General features: G+C 37.0%; 1 protein-coding gene across 2 annotated transcripts in view; it reads left to right on the forward strand.

Annotated features, from left to right (window-relative positions):
- The window catches only part of GPC6 (glypican 6), a 786,144-nt gene that overhangs the window by 426,782 nt on the left and 335,694 nt on the right, over positions 1–23,668 (forward strand). The gene's annotated exons all lie outside the window — the stretch shown is intronic.

Raw genomic sequence — 23,668 nt, forward strand, 5'->3', positions numbered from 1 at the left:
TCTTTTTTTTTTTTATACAGGTGTAGCGGGGGGGTGCTGAGTTGTTTGGGTTTTATGTCTACTGAGATACCTGAGTTTATAAATAGGGGCAACAGTTTACTTCCTTCTGGAGATGTTAAGGCAATACTGAGTGGAAAGCATTTCTCTTTGCTCAGGACTCAATGAAATACCAATATACATCAATGTTATAACATGGTAAGGATTGTAATTAGTAATTCAAAACTGGCTATATATATAAAGGATGGTGATTATGATAAGAATTTAAATGTTTCAAGCAAATTTTTGCTGCTATTCATTAGGGCAGTACAGCCCTCACAGCATTTGTTCATCATGCAACTGGGTGATGGATTTTATTAGAAATGTCTACTCATGTTTTTCGTGAGAAAACATTAATAGTGACACCTCTGGAACTTGAGCTTTCCCAAAGGATGGTTTGATTCACATTTATTTTACTTTTAATTATTTATCTATGCAAATATTTATGACAATTATAATCCTTGATGGATTCACATAATTAAAGCTATATAATGAAAAGACCCCAAAAACAAAACAAACAAAAGAAACAACTACACACACACAAAAATAATTTACAGGACTGTCTCGCTTCATTTAAATCACAACCAGAGGGTGAGGTGAAGGTAGAGCCAAGATATTGTACAGTAGACTGCAATTCAAGAGCTCAACAAGATGAGGTTTCTAAACTTCTCTTATCCGGTATGATGTGATATTTTTCAATTACAAATTCAGAAGCCATGAAGCCAGAGAGGTAGTCATCAAGTAAGAGCTTGATTTTATGCTTAGGAAACTGCATGGGAGGAAAGGGTAATTTTTCATACAAAAGTCAGTGAATGAAATACATGATCCTTGTTACTCAGCTAGAACCAAGGTTTCTTCCTCCCAAGTGCCTTCCTGGGCTACAGGGTTGCCTTCCCTTTTTCTCTGGCACTGCCAATTCTTGCAGTTCTTTCTGAACAGTGGCAGGACATCGGCATGAAATCCATGCCCACATAGTCTGGTTGGGGGCAGATACGGTTGTTTAGCCTCCGAGTGTGCAGAATGCAGATATGTGCAGCCCCAAATTTCATCTGCACAGCAGTGACGTCCCCATGGGTCAGCTTTTAAGTGAAGGTGTTGAACTCTGACATCACTGTTGTCAGTAGGCATTAGATCCTGATGCATTGATGGGATCAGACTGTAGAGAGTAAGCAATGTCATTTATGTAACAGATGTGTAAATTGTGAATCTCAAACAGAATATGGTACAAATTGTCTGCCAAGGTATCACATGAATGTACAGAATGTGCAGGTGTTTCCCATTTCGCATACCCAGGAAACGTTTACATCTTGCTTGCTGGGTTTTGGGCACAAAAGCCCTTTCAAGAATGGGGCTTATCACAAGATCACTAAATGATCCTATGATCCTATAATGAGAACTACTAGCTCTGCAATCATGAAGTGAGCCTTTTTGTAATGTCACTTGAAGATGATAACAATATCTCAATAATGCTTTTTTTTTAATCTTTTAACATAAAAGCAAGACTTTAAAATCTTTAAAAGTGCTTGGTGGTTTGTACAAGGTATAGTACAGATTCCTTGCTTTATATATATATAGTGATACTCTATTATATTACATCTAGCATACTATGTTCAGTTTCCATACAAGGAAGACACTGACAAACTGAAACAAGTTTAGTAGAAGCCACCGGCACAATCAGGACTGGATTACTTGTTCCGTGAGGAGTGGCTGTGGGACTGGAGCTTATTCAGCCTGGAGAAGAGGTGACTTCAGGGACACCTAGCAGCTGCACATGGTGCCCGCAGGAAGGTCATCAAAGAGATGCATCAAAGCTCTTCACAGTGGGGCATGGTGCGATATGATGGGCATGAGTTGAAACAAGGGCCAGTTCAGACTGAATAGAAAGAGAAGCTTCACCACGAGGATGATCGAGCAATGGAGCAGTTGCCCAGAGAGCCTGTGCAGGCTCTATCAATCATTTTTGTGTCCTCTTCTGGACCTGCTCCAAAAGGTCCATGTCCCTCTTATGCTGAGGACCCCAGAGCTGGACCCAGAACTCCAAGTGTGGTCTCACCAGCACAGAATAGAGGGGAAGAACCACCTCCCTCGACCTACTGGCCACAATTCTTTAGGATCATTATCCTGTGATCCCATTAAAAGATTGTTGAAATGAATATTTTTACTTAAATGTAGAATTGACTTTGATTGCCAGACTGACTTTGGTATTAAAATCTCAGTGGCTACGTTCATACCCACAGCAAACGGTAAACAATTGCTGGTTTTAGGGAATTTGTGTCACATGCAGCCTGGTGAGACAGACGCGAAGAACCCCAAATGACACCAAATGTTCAAGATTAATAAATAATGTGTGGAAAGGCTGTGATTACTCTGAGATCCAAGCTTTTGTGATCATATCATAACTGTGCATTTTTATTCTGGTCTATCAGTTGTAGAAAATGACAAATCCTTTTCTTTAAACTTTGTTTTAAAAGACTGCATCCATTCCTTAGAGTTAGCACACAACTTTGCAACCAGAAAAAGAGGCAGGTAAATATTTTTTCTCGTTGTTTTGGAAGTCATCCAGATTCAGCACAGATTTCATTTTAATTGTACGCTAATGTTGAGAGATTCTGTGATAAGAATACCACATCTGGGTAAGTCAAGGGAAATGGAAAAAAAAAAAAAAAAGAAAATGGAAAGAACTGTTGCAGGTCTTTTCTTTTACAGAAATCTTTGTCCATTGTCTGCACCGGCTGAGAACAAAGAAGGGTTCTCTTAGCTTCAGCATCACAAGCTAAAAAGATACTTTGCTACTTTTGGACCCATTATCTCACTGAACTGCCATAGTCAAAGGCTGTTCACGGAGAAAAAGGTTGAGCCTACAGTTATATACCATGAGAAAGAGATTTCTTAATGGGAAAATTGGTAACAGCATCTCCTTTTTGGGCCTTTAATTTACTTGCTCAGCCTTGTCTGGCCCATTTCTGTAAAGGAGTTGGTGGGTCACACACTCAGAAGGATTTGCTCCCTATCTCATGTCAGGGACACATCCTCTCTGAAGCATTTTCTTCAGAGAGGGTGTAATGTTGGTACTGACTGAAAACGATGCAGTAGGCCTTTCTGCTTGTTACCAATTGGTGGGGGGAAAAAAAAAAAAAAGTGTTATTCTTTCATTTTGCCCCATAAAAATATAGCATATTCAAATGTCAATGTTTTAAAATGCATTTTGTTTTTCTCAACATTTTCCTGGAGAACAAAGGATAAAAAAAAACACCAAACCTTCCTGACTAACTGTGATTTAGTATTTCATGTTAAACTGAAGAAACTACTGAAAATATTTCTGAAGTTGCTGCCAGCTGTGATTTCCAATAATGTGATAGAAAAGACGTGTGCATATTTTTCATGTTCATCTTTTACTCTGTCTGGGCTCTGGGTACTTTACAAGTAAATAATGCTAAGTTATTCTCTCTAGCTCTAAACAAAACATTCTCAGTGATCACAATAGTTTCTTTGATCTGTCACTGAGTGGTGGAAAATGTAAGCAGAAAAAATATGGGGAGGATAAAGCAATTAAAATTAAAAAAGGAGGGTCTTTATGATTTTTCAGGAGCTTATGATTCCTGAAATACTTTTCCCTACTGAATTATGACAGTTATAAAGCTTGTTGCGCTGGAGATTATTTTTCATTAAATAAAAAAAAAAGTTATGAACTAAACATGGCATATAGAAAATAGAACTCGTTCCCAAGAAAATATGAAGACTACAGCTAAGGGTATTTCAAAAGATAGCGTAAATCCCAAACTAGATGCAAATTTGCCAACAAAACCATACTATTTGTACAGGCGGTACTGTATCCCTGGCAGAGTGTTATCTCATTGGGATAGCATTCCACTCAAAGACGTTGTTTGGTTTTTTGTGTGGTTTTTGTTTTGGTTTGGTTTGGGTTTTATTGGTTTTTGTTTGGGTGGTTTTTTGTGCGGTTTTTTTTTTGGTTTTTTTTTTTCCTTCTGACAAGTGTTTGCTTTCAATCTACTTTTCATTAAAAGCTGTAGAAATCAGGAGAAAAAAAAGCACACAATTTTTATGTTTCATGAACGTGACTTCTCAACCCTGACTTGAGCCGATGTCATGTTTTAACCTGGGTAAATTCACACTGAGACTGTATGAGTCTGGTAGAAAAAAAAAAATAATGAAGTATGACTGCTCAGTCCTATCCAAAAGCACGGTCATTAGCCAGCTGTCATTACCCCACTGCTGCTCAGAGCTCTAATTTAATCCCAGGCAGACGGTTACATCTTCATTGCCTCTTGCACTGAGTCTGGCTCACTAGGAACAGGAAGAGACTGCAGAGTAGTCCTGTTTGCATAGATCTGAGGGTTTAGTTATTGTTTGCTGGTTTTGCTTTTCTCTAAGTTTGGCTGGTTTTTGGTTTGGTTGTTTTTGGTTGGTTGTTGTTGTTGTTTTCCTGAATTTGACTGCTTTCTTCCCATTATATACTGGGATAAAGAAAAAAAAGAATTGTTTGTAGTTTGGCTTTCCCTTTCACACTTGCAAATTCATGCTGTCGGCAGCCAAAGTAGTTTTTATACTAGGAGTAGAGTGAAGCTTAGCTCAGGGGCATCATTAGGAGCAGTTAGTGATTTTGTTAGTGACATAAACATCAAAGATTTGTGACCCAGCCACTAAGTACTTATTTCATTAATGCATTTAAATATTAATTATAATTTATTGCAAAATAAAAAAGGCTGTTACAATACCTTTCTCACTGCATGGCATAGATTATATATCTGCCTTTTTTAAACCAATTAAAACCTTTCTTCCCCTGAATATTATTAAATTATGTTAATATCAGACTTATTATTAGGAACCTGGTGATATATGGACAAAGTGAAACAAATTCAGTAATGCAATTGTAAGGTTAAACCCACGATTAGTAGTGAAAAGCAGTCTCTAGTAATTGCCTGTGATTACTTATACTCACAGAATGCCAAGCTACTGCTTTTCTAATGTGCTGAATCAATATTCTTACAAACTCTGCTTTTCATGGTTTATAAATAAACATTCAACAGTTTGTGAGAGATATAAATAAAGGTCAATATTGAATGTCACACCGATTCAGAATGTAATTATTGTAGGTAGTGCGTTGGGGGGAAATATGACATGCTGATAAGTCATGTAATTAAAGGCCAAAATGAATAGTACTTTAATGCTGGAAAATGTGATTTGTGAGGTGTGACAGATAAAGAGCTGCATGTCCTGTGTATTTCAACTTCATTGGCTGAAGAGATTTGGCTTGTTGAAGTCACAGAGGCAAAGGAGATCTAAAAAGCGCTATGGTTTTCACTAAACTTTAATCCTTAGTTCAAATAGTTAGTTTAGGAACAGCCCAGCTGAGCAAGCATAGTTTTTATGATTGCTTCTGTGTCTATTGTTTTAAGGTTTTTTTTAGTCATTTGTTCTTTTAATTTTAGCTGAATTAACATATCTTTCCAAGAACTGAATCATACCATGCCATGGAGGGGCCACACTCTTTTTTCCTCTTTCTGTCCCTTGGTGTTCCTCAGACAGGGAGACCAGGGATTATCCAGCCTGGGGGGGCTTCAGGGCTCAGAGATGTCTGAGGCATAGAAGCGAGAGTGAAGGGTATCTACACTGCAGTGCTTTGTGGGAAGCATCCTTTCAACTGAGATTCTCCAGCTATGCAGGAAATCTTTCCCCCTTTCTTGGATAGAAAAGAGACATAAACTGATCTAGTTAATTTACAGACATTTCATGGGAAAATAAACCAGATGCCTTCCAGATGTCCCAGAGTTACTGCAGGTGCACTGATCTGTTTTCCACTTTGTGTGCACTGGAACATGTCTTCCTGGGTTCTTTGTATCATTGGTGAGCTTTTGCTCAGCTTGTGCCTTTTTTTTTTTTTTCCCCCAATACTTATGGCACAGAAAATACCCTTTGGTTCAGCTTTACATGAGACTTCCACCTATACTTCTACCAAAATATGTATTTTAGTTTAACAATGACATCAAAAACTGCCATGACAGTTTAGAAAAAAAATATATATATCTAAATCAAGGTTTTCTTTTGATTGCCAAAAAGGACATTTTACACACAGTCCTTCAAAGTCTTCATACCAGTTGTATTTCCCATCAATAAAAGATATTCATATGGCACCTGCAGAAGCTATGTAAAGAGAAAATGGAGAACTTTTTCAGAGGAATTCCTAGAACAAAGGATGTATCCTAGTTCATACGTAGTTCATACGTAGCCAAGTCATGATGAAAATAATGCTAAAGAAGCAAAGTTCACCTGGGAGCTTGCTGACCCTGCTAGATTTATACCTTCTGTGTAATTAATCTTATAGCAGGTTTACAATTTGCTGTTTTAGCACAGGAGAGTAAAATAAAATTCAGAAGAATCAAATGGAAATAGGAAGGATATTAAAAAGTCTGAAGGTTGAGCAATGCAAGGAGATCTATATCATCTTGCAACATGCTGACTTTTTAGAATGACTCTTTTTACAGATTGTCTTAATCCTGTTTCGAAGGCAGCCTATGGAAGCACTATTTTCCAATCACAATTTGATAAAAGCAGTTCATTTTATTTCCCATGTGAGCCAGAAGCACAAAAACTAATACATTCTTCTGCGTTCTGGATTCTACAGAAAGCATTAGTCAAGGAAATATCTGATTTACCTAAAACTCATTAGGAATACTAACTGGCATTTAAATGCATATCTGCTTAAATGTTGTAGTCAACAAAGTCACCAGTAACACATTGCAAATGTGAAAATTCTCTGAGACTTTAAAATAATGAAGTCTGAAATAACCTGTGTGGATCTAAGTTCAATTCTCAGTTATTCAGAGATCAGTGACAGTTGGCTTCACTGTCTGCTTAAGCTGTGCATCTCAAAATATATCTCAAACAAAAGAAAAATAGCATGAAAAAACAGTATTTCATTGTCAAGTAAATAACAGTTTTGGTCATCTGTAACATTTTGAACTTAGCCCTGTCCTGTAGTGTCTGTTTCTTATGAGAGTTTTTTATGCCATGAGCTTGCCGAGTATTTTCCATAATATTTTCTGAAGAGAAAATGTCAGCCCACGTGTCTAAGGCTATCATTGTTCTTTCTTCTTCTACTACTTTCCTCTTTCTCCTTTCTTTTTTTTAAAGCCCTTAGGAAGAATTCATTTCTTGAGTAAAACCTGAACGTATCAGACAGAACAGTGGAAAAGTAGAGCTTTGAATAAGGTTAGGAGAATTTAGTTGACCTCAGCTATACACATCTGTCACCATTACATGGCCAAGAGCAGAAACTAAGTGTATAGAGAGAGGATTTTAGTGCAAGAAATGCCCACTTGTCCTTCATAACAGTTTGCTATCCTTTGGCAGCTGTTGTACAAGGCTTTGCCTTTCCCAACACCTCTGTACAGTTTCAGTCTGCAAACAACTTCCCCATTCTTGAAAATGGTTTTGCTTTTAAAACTGCCAGAGATATTTTGATGTTCAGGTCTGTCCAGGTACTGTGCAAGTTTGACTTCTTGTCTTTGATATCAGAAGGTTTATTAATTTTGTATGAATGCACCACTGGAGGAATTACTGGATTTATTCAGGAACATCTACAGACTCCCTGCTTCACCCCCGCTGACGTGATTTTTAGTATTGCTAAGCAACAGAATTGTATCTACACTTGCCTTTTATACTTTCCATCCCGTGATTCTTTCATTCACGTCCATATGTTTGCATTATCTGTGGATCCAAAAGTAAGCGTGTATAAGGCAATATCTGGCAAGCAAACAAAGCTAAGCAGGGCTAGTACCCTTACTTTGCATTTCCTGAGTAAGTGCTCTGCATGCTGAGTTGCTTTGCCAAAGCATCAGTGGTTCTCTCCGCAACAGGAGACACTGATCTGATTGTTCTATTTCAAATTGAGGTTTTATGGCTGCATTTGACAGAGGGAAGCCTTAGCTGCCAGAGATAAGGATCTGAATTTCACAAAAGTAGCCTTCAGTGTTTATGTACAAGAAACGGAAATTACAAACTGCTTTCTTCTCTTCAGCAATTTGCTGGCTCAGCAGTACACCACACACTGTGGTGTTATGGCACACTGTGGCAGCAGTGACAAACCCTGTTTTTCAGACATGATGCAAAACAAATGAATACATAGAGATCTAAGCACTTGGTCTTCTCCTTCTGGGAAATGCAATAATTGACCAACTTTGGTCTGTGGCATCTAAGCTGTACGAACTGAAACTAGCTGAGGCCTAGAAGCTATGGGAACACCTAAGGAAAAGCTTCTCAGCTGTCATAGTTCAACCTTAGCTAGCAATACAACCGTGATAGCTGCTCACTCACTCCTCCTCCCAGCCTCCAAACAGGGAAGAGAATTGAAAGGGAAGGGATAAACTTGAATTGAGATAAACAGTGTTTAATAAAATAACAAAATATTAATACACTAGTAGTAAATATATATCTAAAATAGAAATAGAATATAAAATAGAAGATACTCAATGCAATTCCTCATGAACTCCATCCACACAAAGCAGCCAGTCCCAGGAAACAGCACCTGGTCCCAAAGCTGATCCCAAACAGAGAAAAGAGAAAAAAAGGCAGAAAGGACCTGAAGCCGCTGCAAAACATCAGAATGGCAAAAGGCTGAACTAAAGAAAGTCCCGAAGAGAACCCCCCCAAACAGGTCTCTGAGAGCAATGAGGGGAGCACCAGAAGGTCCCAGCTCTCCTTAAATATGATGCATGACACTGATGGGATGGAATACTCTCATTGATCAGTCTGGATGTCAGTCAAGCTCTGCCCCATCTATCCCCCCCTTCCCAGCTGCCTCACACCTGTGGGCAGAGCGCTCAGAACGTCCTTGGCTCTCAGATCAGAGCAATTAAAAACGTTAATTCTGTTCTGGGGTGTTATCTGCTGGTTCTCAAACTAAGTCTAAATAAAGACCATGCTAGCTATGAAAAATAAAGGTTTCAAACTGCATTAAGAAAATTAACTCATTTTCAGTCAAACCAGCACATCAGCTCAAGCACCATCTTTTAGCTCTATGGTCTTCAGGGTTGACAGAAGAGTGACTTAGTTTGGAGCAAGTGTGAGTTAACTCCCACCCGTACAGATGTGGCCAGCTCTCCCCTCTCACTCTGCAGGAAACCAAACCTGTATTAGATAACAAACTACTGCTTGTGAATTCCACACCCAAATCTGGTAGCCTCTTCCCATGTTTGCAATTTTCCTTATCAGATTGCTACGCTCTTTTTTAATCTGGCCACAATACCTTTTACACTTCCTTAATATCCCAGTGGAAGAGTGAGCGAAGAAAAAAAATCACTTTTCTTCCAATCTGAGTGTTACTTTTGAATTTACACTGACATTTTCTTGGGATAATGGGTGGCTATTTTAACAGTTGGTTTGAAATCCAGCACAGAGGCAGTTCAAGGCATGCTATGACCTTTAGTCCTGGAGATCTTAAGGTAAACTTCAAGGGAGTAACCTGCTACCACACAAAGTATAAGGAGACAGAACCAAAAGGTGTTCAGAAAGTGTGTGGCAACCTGTTCATCCTGGAAACCCATCTATCATGCATAAAATATAGTTCTGTAGGAAAGATAAGCACCTATGTATCTTTCATCATGACATATCTGTTTGTAGAGAATATTACACACCTTACTTTCAAGAAAAACATACAGAAACAAAACCACAGGACAAACTTCTGTCAGAAACTTCCATACTGATCCTCAAAACTGAGGTTCTTTTGGGAGCCCTCAAGATGTTTCCTGGCCGTAAGTATGAGGTTAAAGAAATCTCTTAATTCGATTCAAATTTTAATTGTTGGATAATTCATTGTATGTAGCATTCAGCATTTAAAAGTAAGACAGAGTGCACCAACTGGAAGTGAATGCAATTCAGGTTTTCATTTAAATCAGAATTAAAATTTGGGATGAAGAATGTTTACAGATTAATTTATGCTTTGGGGTCTCCAAAGCTAACAGAGGAAACCGGCTGCCAGTCTCTGCTACTACACATTTATTTTTTCTTCCATTTTATTTTACAGTCCTCCATATATAGTTGCAGGAATAGAATAAAAAGGTGCCAAAAATGTGAAAAAAAAAAAAAAATTATACAGTAAAGTTCATTAAAAAATAATTAAAAAAAAAAAAAAAAAAAGAAGAGGGGGAAGGAGGAGAGAGAAGTAGGAAAGGTAAATGTTAAACCCAGAATGACTCAACTTTCTTATTTTTACCCTGACCCCAAAGAAAGCACCCTGTGACCATTTCTTATTTTCAGTCTAATTCCACAAAACTGCTTCTGAGAGAAATGTCCTCCAGACTTAGCCTAGTATTGAAGAACTGTGAATGTATATCAATACAGTGCATATTTTTATGTATAAAGGTCAATTCCCTATTTAAGATTCAGTCTTTGGCTCCCTCTCACTCCTCCCAATTTCCCTCCTGTATCAGTAAGAAGTAGATTAGCCGTAGACTTCAATCTGAACTTGATTAGGGTCTAATTGTTCAGATCTGTAGAAAATCAGGTAGAAAACGAAGTTTGTTAAGGCAAGGGCCTTTACAGGGAGACTGAAGAACTTACCGATGGAAACTTATTGTTGAGAAAATTTGGGTGGAATAACAGATTTCCAGTCAATTAATTACCATTTAAAGGCATAAGAACAGCACTACAGTTTAACATTGGTAAAATGTTTATAGACTATGGGTATATGTAGTTAAATTCACATAAAATCATCATCAGTGAAATTTCACCAATGTGATTCAGTTTAAACACACCGTAAAAGTTTAATACATTTCTGAAGTGTATAGCATCACCTGCCACCTGAGGGGTGATCCAAACTGGGGAGCACAGTGTTCACAGTTCTAGGGGCAATTCCTGTGCCCTGTACCAATTAATTACAAACAGAAAAATGGAAGAGATTGCACACATGAAGAATAATATGAACAGAATTCACTTCCCCAGCTGACTTGGTGAATTCTTGCTCAGTCTAGTGACTGAACTGGCTGCTAGGGTTTGTTTCCTACCCAAGGACTGGTACAGGCACAGCATCTATACAAAGCGCTAGAAAGCACTATACAAAGCACTATGAAAGTGGACTGAGATCCATCATCTGCTTTTTATCCATCAATTATTTATTTGTAAGAAAGTATTTTCTCTATGCGTTAAAATGTTCTATAAGCCATTTTTTGAACAATAGCTATAGAATGACAACACAAAACCCTATTCAAAAGTGGTTTGGGAAGAGAAAACTCTGCTAGAGACTGAACTTTTAAAAGTTTTGATCATTTCTCTTTTATCATCCCATCTGCAGAGATTCAGAGATACAAGGATGTTCCCGTAGGCAATATCAATACAGTGTGGAGGTTTATGAGCCAACATACACATCAAAAAGAATTTTAATAAGCCTTGACAGATATATTGCATTAATAGTGCTGATGTAGTGAACTAGGACCTAAGCAGTGGGTTGCGTAAAGCACTAAAGTATTCTTACTGCTGGCTATATTATGACATAGTACAGGCTGTCACTTGGTGGAAGAAAGAAATGTGTTAACTAAATGTATAGAGTTATTTTCTTTTATTCATTATCAAAATTCTTTTACTGGTGACCATGTATTGTTCCTTAGGAGGAGGAGTAAGTACCTATCAAAGATTAGATCTCCCTAAAGTGAATTCTCTTGTCTTGTCTTCACACTCATGCATGTGTGCACACATAGACACACACACGGATTCAAGGACTGTCATGTTGGCAACTAAAGTAGTGGGAGAACTCATCGTGTTATATGAGAGGTGAATTGGACTATCTTCCTTTGCACAAATTAATAGTTGTTGAGGTCTGGTCACCAGTGTTTATGCTCAAATATATTTCAGTACACAAAGAGAGGACTAAACTGGTTATATGTATATGGGCACACAGTCTTTCTGCAGGTAGTAGCATACAGATGTAACTATTTGAGATTGCAATGACCACGTATTTGACCATCCAATGGATATTTATTGCACAATGTGAAATGTTGATATATATGTACATAGATCACAGAAAGCACCCTTTGGTCCACTATCTTTGAAGGCAATCCTAATAGAGAGGAAAACATTCAGTTAACAAGTATAGAAAATAACTTCAGGCTTTCTGTAGCATTTAGATTTAACTTCTGTAGCTTTAGTTTTGTCATTTTGGGTCAAAGCTGAAGCAATGCTGAGCCACATTTTCTTGCTCATTTTTATCAGTGAGAGCTCAAGTCTGCTATGCTGCCAAGTTGACATCTTTTAAAGAGTGAGAATAAACAAATGCATTTTAAAGGAGCCATTTTTCTCTACTATACTTTTACTTACATGTATTTGCAGCATGATCCAAAAAGCTTCAGAACTAAAATGCTTCCTAAACGCTCTAAGACACTGAAATATAATGCTGTGTTTAACGTGAAAGCAGCAAATGAACAGGCATGAGAACAATAATGGAAGTTTTGGCAGATGAAGATGCTTGGAAATGTGTTTATTAGCAAAAATGTTAAAAGCTTATAGTGCAGAGAATATTAAATGAGTTGAAAAGTTGCTAAGGAGCAGAATGCTTGATGTGGAAAAAGTTGAGGAAAGGTATTCTTAGAAGCTAAAATCAAGAGTGATATTTAATAGCAATTAACTTTTATTGCCTAGCATAGGTACTTATCTGAGGTAACTAAGTCAAAAATTGAGTGACCTGATGCTGTTTCTACAATCCCTGGAGGAAAACAGGCACCTCTAAGGAGAATTCACATCTTGTGCAGGTTGAGTCGTGTTCTGGAGCTGACAGTCTCTCTCCAGCAAAACAGAGAGTGCAAAGAGAACATTATTTGCCTTTCAGTGTGTGTACCAACCCATAACTAGTTCAGGGTAGAACTGCCTGATAATGTGGATATCCTACAAACTTCATGAAACTTTATCTACACCCAAATATGGGAATTACCTAAGGTGTTTTTGCCAATATTTGTAATAAAACTCTCACATTCTTTTATTTCATTTTTGCTCAACTGCAGAAAATACATCTGTGTATTTTGCTTGTAATATTTAATTTTGGAAAAAATGAACTTCTGCTCCACATTTTAAATTACTCTTTAAGTTGATATTTATTTATCATGGTTAGAAATTCATTAGAGAAGTCAGGAATAGTGATGCATCCCTTAAGAGCCCAGAAGTTTACTTTTTACCACCTACATAGATCTATAGTAATTATTTCTTACCAAAATCAAAATAAAACAAAACAAACAAACAAACAAAAAGCTGCTAAAACTCACAATTACAGTTTCTTCTTGTATAACTTGTATTCATCCAACTATACAATACCTCAGTGATCAGAAGCAAATTTTGCAGATGATGGATAATGATTAAAATAAGACAGATTCAACCTTAATTTCCTTTATATATATATATAAAATGTGGTGCTTCATAATTCATTTTCCTGAAGCCAGACTATAAAAAGTGAGGCTGATGTTTAATTGAAATGGAAAATGTCCTCCTCTTTATTCTGTTGCTCCAGGTATACATAGGTTATTCATTATTAGAATAAAAAGACATGGTAAATTAAAGAACAGGTGACATGACAAAAGAGGAGCGGAAGTCTATGGATTATAGAGTTCAGTGGCTATACATGCTTATAACAGGATTGCAATTTGGTTTTCTTAGCAATGATTAGGGAAAAGAACCTTTAGATTAGTGACATTACAACATAACTACAAATGTCATAGGTGAGAAACTTACAGCTGTTGGTTAGTACCTTCTGAGACAAGTAATGCCTGATGATGGAAATTTCAGTATGCTTGTTTAAATTTTTGTTAACATTAATATTATTGACTTACTCTATATCCCAATGCAACTAATTTTGTTCTGATTGCTGTAAAAGGCATAGTGGCATTTCCTGATTTTTTGGCATTAGTTAAAGGTGAGAATTTTTGAGCAATTACCTCAATGAAATGGTGGTCAGAGAGCAATAGATGGCAAAAAAAAGTAAAAAGCTCACTTCCCTGTCCCTTTACTGAGTGAAGTGGGTCAGAAATAGATGTTGGCAGGTATCAGCCATGAAGCATCCAAGAACTGCTCCTGTCAGTATTCAAATTGTAGGGTTTGCTGCTGGTAGAATCTGAATAATTTCAGATTGTAATTCTGTGTAATTTCAGTAGAATAAAGCTAAGGTATTTGTAAAAAAGTATTTTTTTCTTAGTGTTATATTATTTGAAGCTAAAAAAAAATGTACAGATAAATGTATTACCTGAATATCAATGCAGTTCTGCCTCGTTATTTTGTAATTCCCAAATAGTAATGTTCCAGTTAGCTGAGTAGATTCGACTTGGACTGTTATTCATTTGGAGAAGGGGAGCTGGTTGTTTTTTACCCTGGGACCATAATTTATTTCTGTTGTTTGGGTTTTTTTGTTTGTTGGTTTGGTTTGGTTTGGTTGGTTGGTTTGTTGGTTTGTTTGTTTGTTGTTTTTTGGTTGGTTGGTTGGTTGGTTGTTTTGTTGATTAGTTGGTTTGTTGGTTGGTTTTTGGGGTTTTGGGTTTGTTTTTTTTTAATAATTGTTAGATTGCTGGGTTTTCCTTTTTGTTACAGAGCATGAAATGAACCTGGCAAAGGAGTTACTGCCTCAGTAAATATGAACAGCCGTTTTCAAGATGTGCCTGAGCATAGTAATGGGTCTCATCTCAAAGCATGTGGTTTAGCTAATGAGAGAATTGACTTCAGATTGTTCCATAAATTGTATTCTAGTGTAGTCAGAAGTGCATAAACTGATTTACTGTGAGAGAAATCTCTTCTGCTTCAGGAACCTCTAGAGATGGTAAGCTGTGAAATTTCAGTCCCCTTTTCACGAAGTTCAAAGGGGAGCTGTAGCTAGAAGTATCAGCCTACACTAGTCTGGTCATACTGTGAGGGGGAAAGAGCTGTTTGATCATGTGGTCTCTTCTCTGCACCCTTATCCTTCACCCTATTTCATGATGTGGTGGACTTAAGAATGCTTACAAATTTTTTTATCAGTCTGATATTATATATGTCCAGCAATAGAATTTCAACCGTGTACTCAAGAGACTAAAACCTTACATCATATCAAAACGTGCTTTCTGAGACAGAAAATCGACACAAGTTGAAAGATTTCTTACGTGCATTCATGTTTCTCTTATACAAGTTTTATACTCTTTACACAAGTTTTAGTGTATATTTCTCATCAGAGGAAAAAATATCTCAGAATCCTTGCTAAACTAAGAAGTTAAGAATAGCAGATGAAAGCTGACCTTTACTGACTTATTTATTTGTATAGGGATTTATTCAGAATCACGTTTCTCCGAACTTAGAGGCCCCTTGAGTTAGCTCAGCTAGTCTGGTTCATTAAGCGAAAGAGTGTTACTTTCTTCAACAGAATTTCAGATGATCCTAACTTTAGATTAACCAAGGTATGTATGTTTGGAGTGTATTTGCCATAGGCTTCTTCAATAAGCAATGAAAGCAGATAAGCATCTCTGGAAAGCAGTTCCTATCTTCAGTCACAGGAACTGACCTCAGGATGTTGCTGTCTTTCGTTACTGACTGTAGAGGAGAAAATAACTCTTAGAAGTAATATTTTCTTCCTTTAGATTCTTTGGCTATGTGCTGAACATTAAGTGGTAAAAACCAAATCTGTCAATATTAGTATGCGATATAATATGTTGTAACTATTAAGCTAGAGATTGTTAGGATTTTATCATGGATTCTTCCATTTAGCTACTCCCTCTTAATTAAACAACTTATTGTTATTTAATATATTATTTTATTGACATTTTATTCAGCATTTATCAGTTAGTCATTGTGGAAGTTATTTGTGAAAGGAGAACAGACCAAGTTAATGATTTTCTATAGAAATCAGCTGGTTTAAAGGAAACAAATATATAATGTTAATGCAGTTCAGTGTTCTAATGTGCTTGCAGAGTGGACTCAATAATAAGATCATTGAATAAGTTTGGGTAAAAGTAGTCCATTTTTACTTTAATGGAAGTATTTCTGAAACTGCTTTGAAATCCTCAGTTTTGTAAATGGTAAATTAATTAATCAGAGTACTTATGTGAGGAATCTGCTGTTTGTTGGTCAGCAGCTGAAGAATTTTATTTTCCAATAAAGGATCTAAATACATGGCTAACTAGTCAGGCATACAATTATAAAATTAAAATACAGAGTCTGATTCTACTGTGCAAATACTATTGAATAATGAAGACATTAAAAAAACCAGAAATTGATCAGCATTAGAAAAACATACTGAATCTCATAACCTGTACAATTTGCAATGATGTTTCATTAGATATAGTGATTAGGGTTAAGACATAGAGTGCCTATGTGGTTCTAGCTATTAAACTTGTTGAGTAATAAATTTTCTGGTTTTGTCATGGTCTGTATCTCGCATTCTCCTTGGTGCCCCCCAACATCCCAGATAATGCAAAGATTAATTAATTACTTAAGCTGGTTTTTTGTTTTTTTGGTTTTTGTATGTGTGTGTGTGTGTGTGTGTGTGTGTGTGTGTGTGTGTGTGAAAGTTCTTGTTGACTCAACCAAATTTAGATGACCTATTAACTAGGTGCTCAGTAACTTCTAATCAACAGTATGGATACAAACACATATACCCATGTTGGATCAACAGCTGCAGGAAAGTTTTAGAAACGGATCAAGCTCAAGACAGGGGTCTATGCAGCACTACTGCAGTACCCCACTTGTTAATCACTTTGGAAGTGCTTTGATTTTATTCATCTTTTTACTTCTGACTTTTGATGTGTTCGTGGTTAACATTCCGCAGTTAGCACAGAGATCTTTGTAGTACTTAGGTTAAAAGCTTAACATTAGAGTGACTGTTAAATAACCTGAGAATACAGTTTGTGTCTGTACAACTTAAGAACTGGTTATTGCTGGAAAGGTTTTTAAAACACAGATTAAAGGGGTTATATAAAAAATTATGCAAGTACATATAAGGATAGATAGGTTTGGTTGGCAAAAGAAGTCATGAGCAACAGGAACTGGACATGTGACTAAGGTATGAATAATGTACCTGTTGAAGTTGCTTTTTTGGTACCTTTTTTGATATCCCATAATCAGCCACAGCACATGCTTGGACTAATTCAGTTTTCTCAAGACAAATGCAATATATTAATCCTGGACTCTTACTCTAGCTTATCGATGCTTGAGACAGTTTTCTTCCATAAATCTATGTTGTATGAGTGCTTGAATATTGCACCCCTTGCTGCACATGCTGGACACCTGTGTGTTCAACCTCTCTCTGGCAGAGTCAAGTGCCTGAAACCTCCACGTCATCCTCTCTTTTGTGATTTGTGTATCTCATTTTGGCTTGGGCGTTTGGCACTGGTATGCCACTCTCTCAAAAAACAATGGTCTTCATGCAGATGGGATAGCCTTGGCAGTGCAATATGCTTTCCCCACCCCAATCCACAGTTGACTGACAACTGTGTCCTGGAAAACTGGCATATTACCTTGCAAGGGGCATATTGCCATCCATAGACCATCAGGAACCTCGGCAGCAAAATGATCACAAATGAATATCAGCTGTTAACATTCAAGAACTGATTCCAAGTCATTGGGGTTAGCTAGAAGCATGAAGTCTTTATTCTCTACAATGCAGAAGTCTCTATTACATACAGCCTGCTGTCTTTCACATAAATAAGTCTAGATTAAAGAATTATTCTTCATGCAATATTTACAGCATAGGTATCTGTGCTCTTTCATGAATACACAGAGATATGCACTTTTCAGGAATATTTTGAATTGAAAAGCAGAAAATATGTTAAATCTGTTTAACTTTGATTTCTTTCCTTACTCATGCTTCTGAGAAGCAGTCTGTGGTCAGTAGTGAACTAGACTGTTATCAGAGTTAATAAACAAATGTTTCATACCACTGTCTTTTCAGAATAAAAGATAGGAAAGAAATGGATTTTATGAGTCTTGCCCATAGTCATAGGTGCAGACCATACCTTCTTAATCAGTAAATTAGATAGTGCAATAAAATACTGCAATAAAGAGGATATGTCAGGCAAACCTAGCTGTGATTTTAAAGTGCGATTTTGATCGGAAGAATATGTCTAGAGCCAGTTTGAATTTGTTTTTCTTCACAGATTTGTTTATCATATTTAGTTCATTTTAACAGATTTTGTATATATATGTATGAAACTCAGAATTAGTAAACCGGAATGTTAAAATAGGCTCATTTTGGCATTTATGAAGATTCACTGAGCCAGGGTCCCTACATAGTTCTGTTTTGTCTCTAGCGGGATGAGCCATGAGTAATGAGGAGCAGAATGCTGGACTGAACAGTTGTGGAGACCTAGGAGCAAGAAAAAGAATTGAGTTCATTCTCCCATAATTCTATGAATTCTGTGCCATTTATAGTGCTAATAAGAGTGAAAAATACTGGTCCTTGATTTTTCTTACTAGACAAATATGATACTGGAGCATGCAGCTGGCTAGAATGTTAATAACATGATGACATTTTTGCATACTATATTCTCAGACAGAAATGAATTTTGATTTATCACACAGTTTTGGGGACAATTTTATTTGACCTTTTCTAAATACTACTTCCATTTATCCCTGGGCAGCTGACAAAGTCTCTTTTCCCTCTGGCATGGTATTTGTTAGAAAATACGAAAGTCAAGGTTGGTTTTAAATTACTGGCCTCACACATTTATTTATATTATGAAAAGTCTGGGTCATCCTCAGCCTTCTTAAGCAGACTAATGAACTGCTCCCCTCCCCTCCAATTTGTTCTAATGTTGTTGGAACATTTTAATGGCCTCTCTTGCACTTTTCTCAGGTACTTTTAGCCAGTCAGCCCCAGCTACATGGATAAGACAAAGGGAGAGGGGACTGAACTCTGGCTTCAAGGTTAAGTAGCAAAGGCACATTTGCATCCCTCTGTCACCATGTGAAGCAAACTGTGCCTGTACAAACTAAATTTCTTTTGTCTAAATGAGATGTGTAAGCTTGCATCCTGGAAAAAAAATGGGGAATGTTGTATGCTGGTTTTCAGCACCTCTCCCTCCTTCCCCAGGAAAGTTTGTTATCATGATCATTGTGTCTAGTTTTGCTTGGGCTCCGAGTTGCAACGGCCAGCAGAGTAGTGGTACATAATAACCTGGCTGCCAAGTGGGCTGAGAAAACTCACAGCAGGGTGGGCAAGTACACAGGAACCCCACGTGGAAGGAAGTATCCGAAAAATGTCTCTCGTCCAGCTGCTCTGAGGATATGTGGAGCACAGGCCCTTCAGCTGCAGGTCTCTCACAAACACAGCGCAAACACTATGAAGTCTTTGGGCATTCTAGCAAGTGACAAAATTTTAAAAAGGGAAAGAATATGCTGTCAGCACTTTGCTTGCAGCCCATTGTAAGGTTATGAGAATTCAGCCTTAAAAACTGTAGAACTGGCATTTTTTGAAAATAACCGGAATGTCAGTAGATGGACGTGCCAAGTTTATGCCCCTTTGTTTTAGAAAATCAGCTCACATTACTAAGCTGACAAGGTGAACTTGCTATGAAAATTATCGTTCACTGTTTGACAAGTTTTCCAGGCCCTTATTTCAGGGAGTGGAGATGGTGCTAATTGCAGGAAGGAGGCTGTGCACCCAAGATGGTGTGGGAGTGATATTATTGTGTGTGGGTACCTATTCAGCATACTAATGCGAAGGTTAAACTTTCTCTGCTCCCATTGTGATAAAACCACTGAGCCACTCCACCAAGAGAGACATCATGCCTGTGAATAATTCTGACAACATTATAAAGTAAATTAGACTTTGACTTTATGGTGTTTTCCACACTGTCCTCACACACAGAGGATTGTAGGTGTCAATTATTTTATCCTTTAAAGAGAGAGATGAGATTTGTCTGTACATTTCTTGATCCGCTGTGTAGATGGGAGTGCTGTTACCATGAGTTTTCAAGACCTCTAAGGCTGACTAACTGCACATAAAATAGTAATATGAGAGAGCATCCTGTTAGGAACAAAGAAACTATAAAATGATCCAGATGCAGCTGTGTCTCAGAATTACTTCATATGCTGGCTGTTAAGCATCTTGCAAATGCTGTTGACTCCTCTTGAATGCAGTTCTTGTTAACTGTACACTAATCCTATTTGTATGCCATGGTTATGTAAATTTCTTTTTATAAGGGTTTTTTTCCCTGGCAAATTGGACTGGTATACAAGAGATCTTGATGATGTTATGATTCATAGGAGGAACCTATATATTACACACAGAGAGGCATGACAATCAGTGCAAAACAGTATTATGAATCTCAGGTGGATGTCTGACACCCTCTTATAGCTTAAAAGAAACAGAAAAATCTCTTAATAAACTTTTTCTCTGAATATAAAATTCAAAAGCATCTTTTATTGCTCTACCCAGTGAGCACTCTAAGTTTTTTTATTTGCTGTTCTGTTACTGTTTGTAGCAAATCTCTGTATGTTGACTTTGTACATTAATTCTGACCTGGAAAAAGACCTAAAAACATAGCTTTAAATTTGATTCAAAACTAGGAACATCACTCAAGTACTTTCCTGAATCATAGAATGTCCTGGGTTGGAAGGGACCCACAAGGATCATTGAGTCCAACTCCTGTCCCTGCACAGGACAACCCCACAGTTCGCACCATGTGTCTGAGGGCTTGTCCAGTCTCTTCTTGAACACTGTCAGGCTTGGGGCCGTGACACCTCCCTGGGGAGCCTGTTCCAGTGCTGCACCACCCTCTGGGGGAAGAACCTTTTCCTGATGTCCAACCTAAACCTCCCCTGGCGCATATTCCCACCATTCCCTCAGGTCCTATGAGCTCCACAAATAAAATGTAATATGTATATCGACTTTGCAGAAATATGTTTTTCTCCTTGTAAAGTGAATAAGTTTAGTTAATGCTTTCACACAGTGGTTTTGGAGTGTTTAGCTACTATTCAGCAGAAAACACAGAAGGAATATGTATTTTTTCTACATATTCATGGCTTCTAGTACACCAGTGCAAGGTTAATGTTAAATAATTACTGCCTAAAGAGTACTGTCATACTCTTTGTTATGGCAGTATTAGTAGGGATTAAAGATTAAATTTATCTAATTTAATTTTTTTTTAAATAAAAAGAAAAAAAGGATTGCTAAATCTAAATCTTTCCTGTTATTAGTAAAGACAATGGTTCTTTGTGAGGATAATATGCTCAAGAATTGGGACTGATACAATATTTACAATAAACTGATTGCAAAAGAAAAATAGTTGATTGCATTATGTAGACTGATGTTTTGCTAAAAATGAAATCATTCTAATTTTTAAGAGAAGCCTGAATCTCTCTAAGGCAAGTTGTTATTCTTTCATTGCAGTCACCAAATTAAGATTCACTTTTGCATATTACGTAGATGCCATCAAAGCTGAGAGTTGTAAAAACAGCTAGAGATTCATGCAGTTCAGTCTGACACCAATGAAGTGGGATTCTCTGAATTCCGAAACTTTTCTGTAGTTTCTAAAATGTTGGACTCTGAAATATTGTCTGGGCATCTAGATCCTCTAGTTCCTTTCAATAATCTTAGCTTAATGTTTAATAAAAAGCAGACACCTCAGAAATTACTCTAAATTATTAGCTGGAGACAGAGGCAATTATTTTCTAGAATGTGTAATTCTTACTTCAGGAAACCCCAGGCTATCTAGAGTACAGACAAGCCTGGATTTCTGGTCTATATTTGATTCATTACCCTTTGTGAGCTGACCTGATAGTTAAAAATATTGAATTACTATTGATTAATTATGAATTGTCCTATCTGTAAAAATCTGGCTTGTGGCCTTAGAAAAACAGAGTCAGATCTCTGTACAATAGAAGGTGTATGACTACCGTAGTTATAGTGACAGAAACATGGTTTTTAAAATGGCTATCTGTAAAATACAGGAAAAAATAAAGAAGGAACATAGGGGACTCCTTTGAAATATATGAAAAGTGCAGAAATACTTATTTTATTTCTAAAGAATAGTAGATGCCAACTTCCAGACTCAAAAAGGTTGCACTGCATGAAAAAGGACTGAGTATGGACAAACAAATAGGAATTGATCAGAAAATGAAAAGATAAAATAATTCAGATTCAAGTGGTGCAACCGGGTTGTATTTAGTTCTGGCTGAAAAAGATTGGCTACAACCTATTTTGAATTGAGAAAGTGTTCCCAGTGTCCATATGTCAACAGCCTAAGAAAGATACTGAAACAGTTATGAAGACCCAGTGGAATGTCATAACAATATTTGGAAGTGATTAAATACCCCATAGGAGAAGATTGAAGGAGTTAAGTCTAATTCTTTAAGGAAAAAAAAAAAAAAGTAAAAAGGGATTAATCATGGCTTTTACACACATATGTGTGGACCAGCCATTTGATGATGGAAGAGGCTTGTTTTTAATTGACTAAGATACATGAAGATCCTCCGGCTGGAAGCTGAAACTAGGCAAATTCAGGCTCTATTCAGTAAACAGATTTTTAATTGTGAGGGTAATTATCCATAGAAACAGCTATTCAAAGGTTATGATGGCCTCCCTAGCACTTGAAATTGTGAATATTAAATGGGGTATTTTTTGAAATTGCTTTTTTGAAAAAACTCTGCTGTGTTTTCAACCTAGTTATTTGACTTGAAGTAGGAATTCATTCCAAGAAGACTTATTGGCTGTGTTTTGCTAGTCTTTAAAACAGATGACTGCAATGGCCCTTTCTGGGTTCAAAACTCTTATCAATAAAAAGGGAAAGAAGTGAACAGAACTACTTTAAAAAGCTGATGTGAAAACTTTGCCTGATCAAACTCATTTACTAAATATTATGGCTGTACTTTGAGCACCTAGATAAGACAGCATGGAATAGCTTTAGTGAGGGAGACTTCTCTTGAAGTAATTTTTGTAGTATTTTGATCCTATGTTCAACAGAACTGAAAGACCCCCACAGAATAATTTAACAGTAATTTAGCAGAAAGTATGTTACCTAAATGTGGTGCTTGATGTTATTATTATTACTACTACTACTACTGCTACTACCACTACTACTACTACTACTAATAATAATAATAATAACAATCTGTTCTTTTAAAATATATATACAAGCCCTCAATCCTAGATTACAGACCCCATGTGGTGGGTGCTACACAAATGCATATTTTCCTTGCACAAACTGTGTGTGTGAATGAACAAACCTCCATCTTTCTTTGTCTGCAAAACTATACCAAGACAAACCAAGTCTCTGCAAAGCAAAGCCTATGCCTCATATTGTTTCTAATTCAAGGAGATGGTTTCCCATCCAGGCTAAGTGGATTTGATCAGATGTACCCAGGACTCATGAAAGAGAAAATCTCTTCTTACCACTTTTAATTTTGTAATGTAAAATAGATCTTTAGATCATGGAGTACATGATCTCCAGGACCTCCTCTCCAAGGTAAGCCTGGTGATAACATGTAGGACCTTCTTGTTTACTGAACAGGATTTGTGGAGCTCTGTTGCAGAGTATAACCTAGATTAATGCAGCAGAATGCACTGTTGGGAGTTTCAAAACACAAACCAGTTTGGAAATAGGATTTGCACAAGTGTACCATCTGGACTGTGAGGTACGCAAGGTATGCCTCTATTCACAAATAAAGTATTAGAAAAATA

The sequence above is a fragment of the Patagioenas fasciata genome, chromosome 1 (genome assembly GCF_037038585.1).
Source record: "Patagioenas fasciata isolate bPatFas1 chromosome 1, bPatFas1.hap1, whole genome shotgun sequence".
In the NCBI taxonomy this organism is placed as follows: Eukaryota; Metazoa; Chordata; class Aves; order Columbiformes; family Columbidae; genus Patagioenas; species Patagioenas fasciata.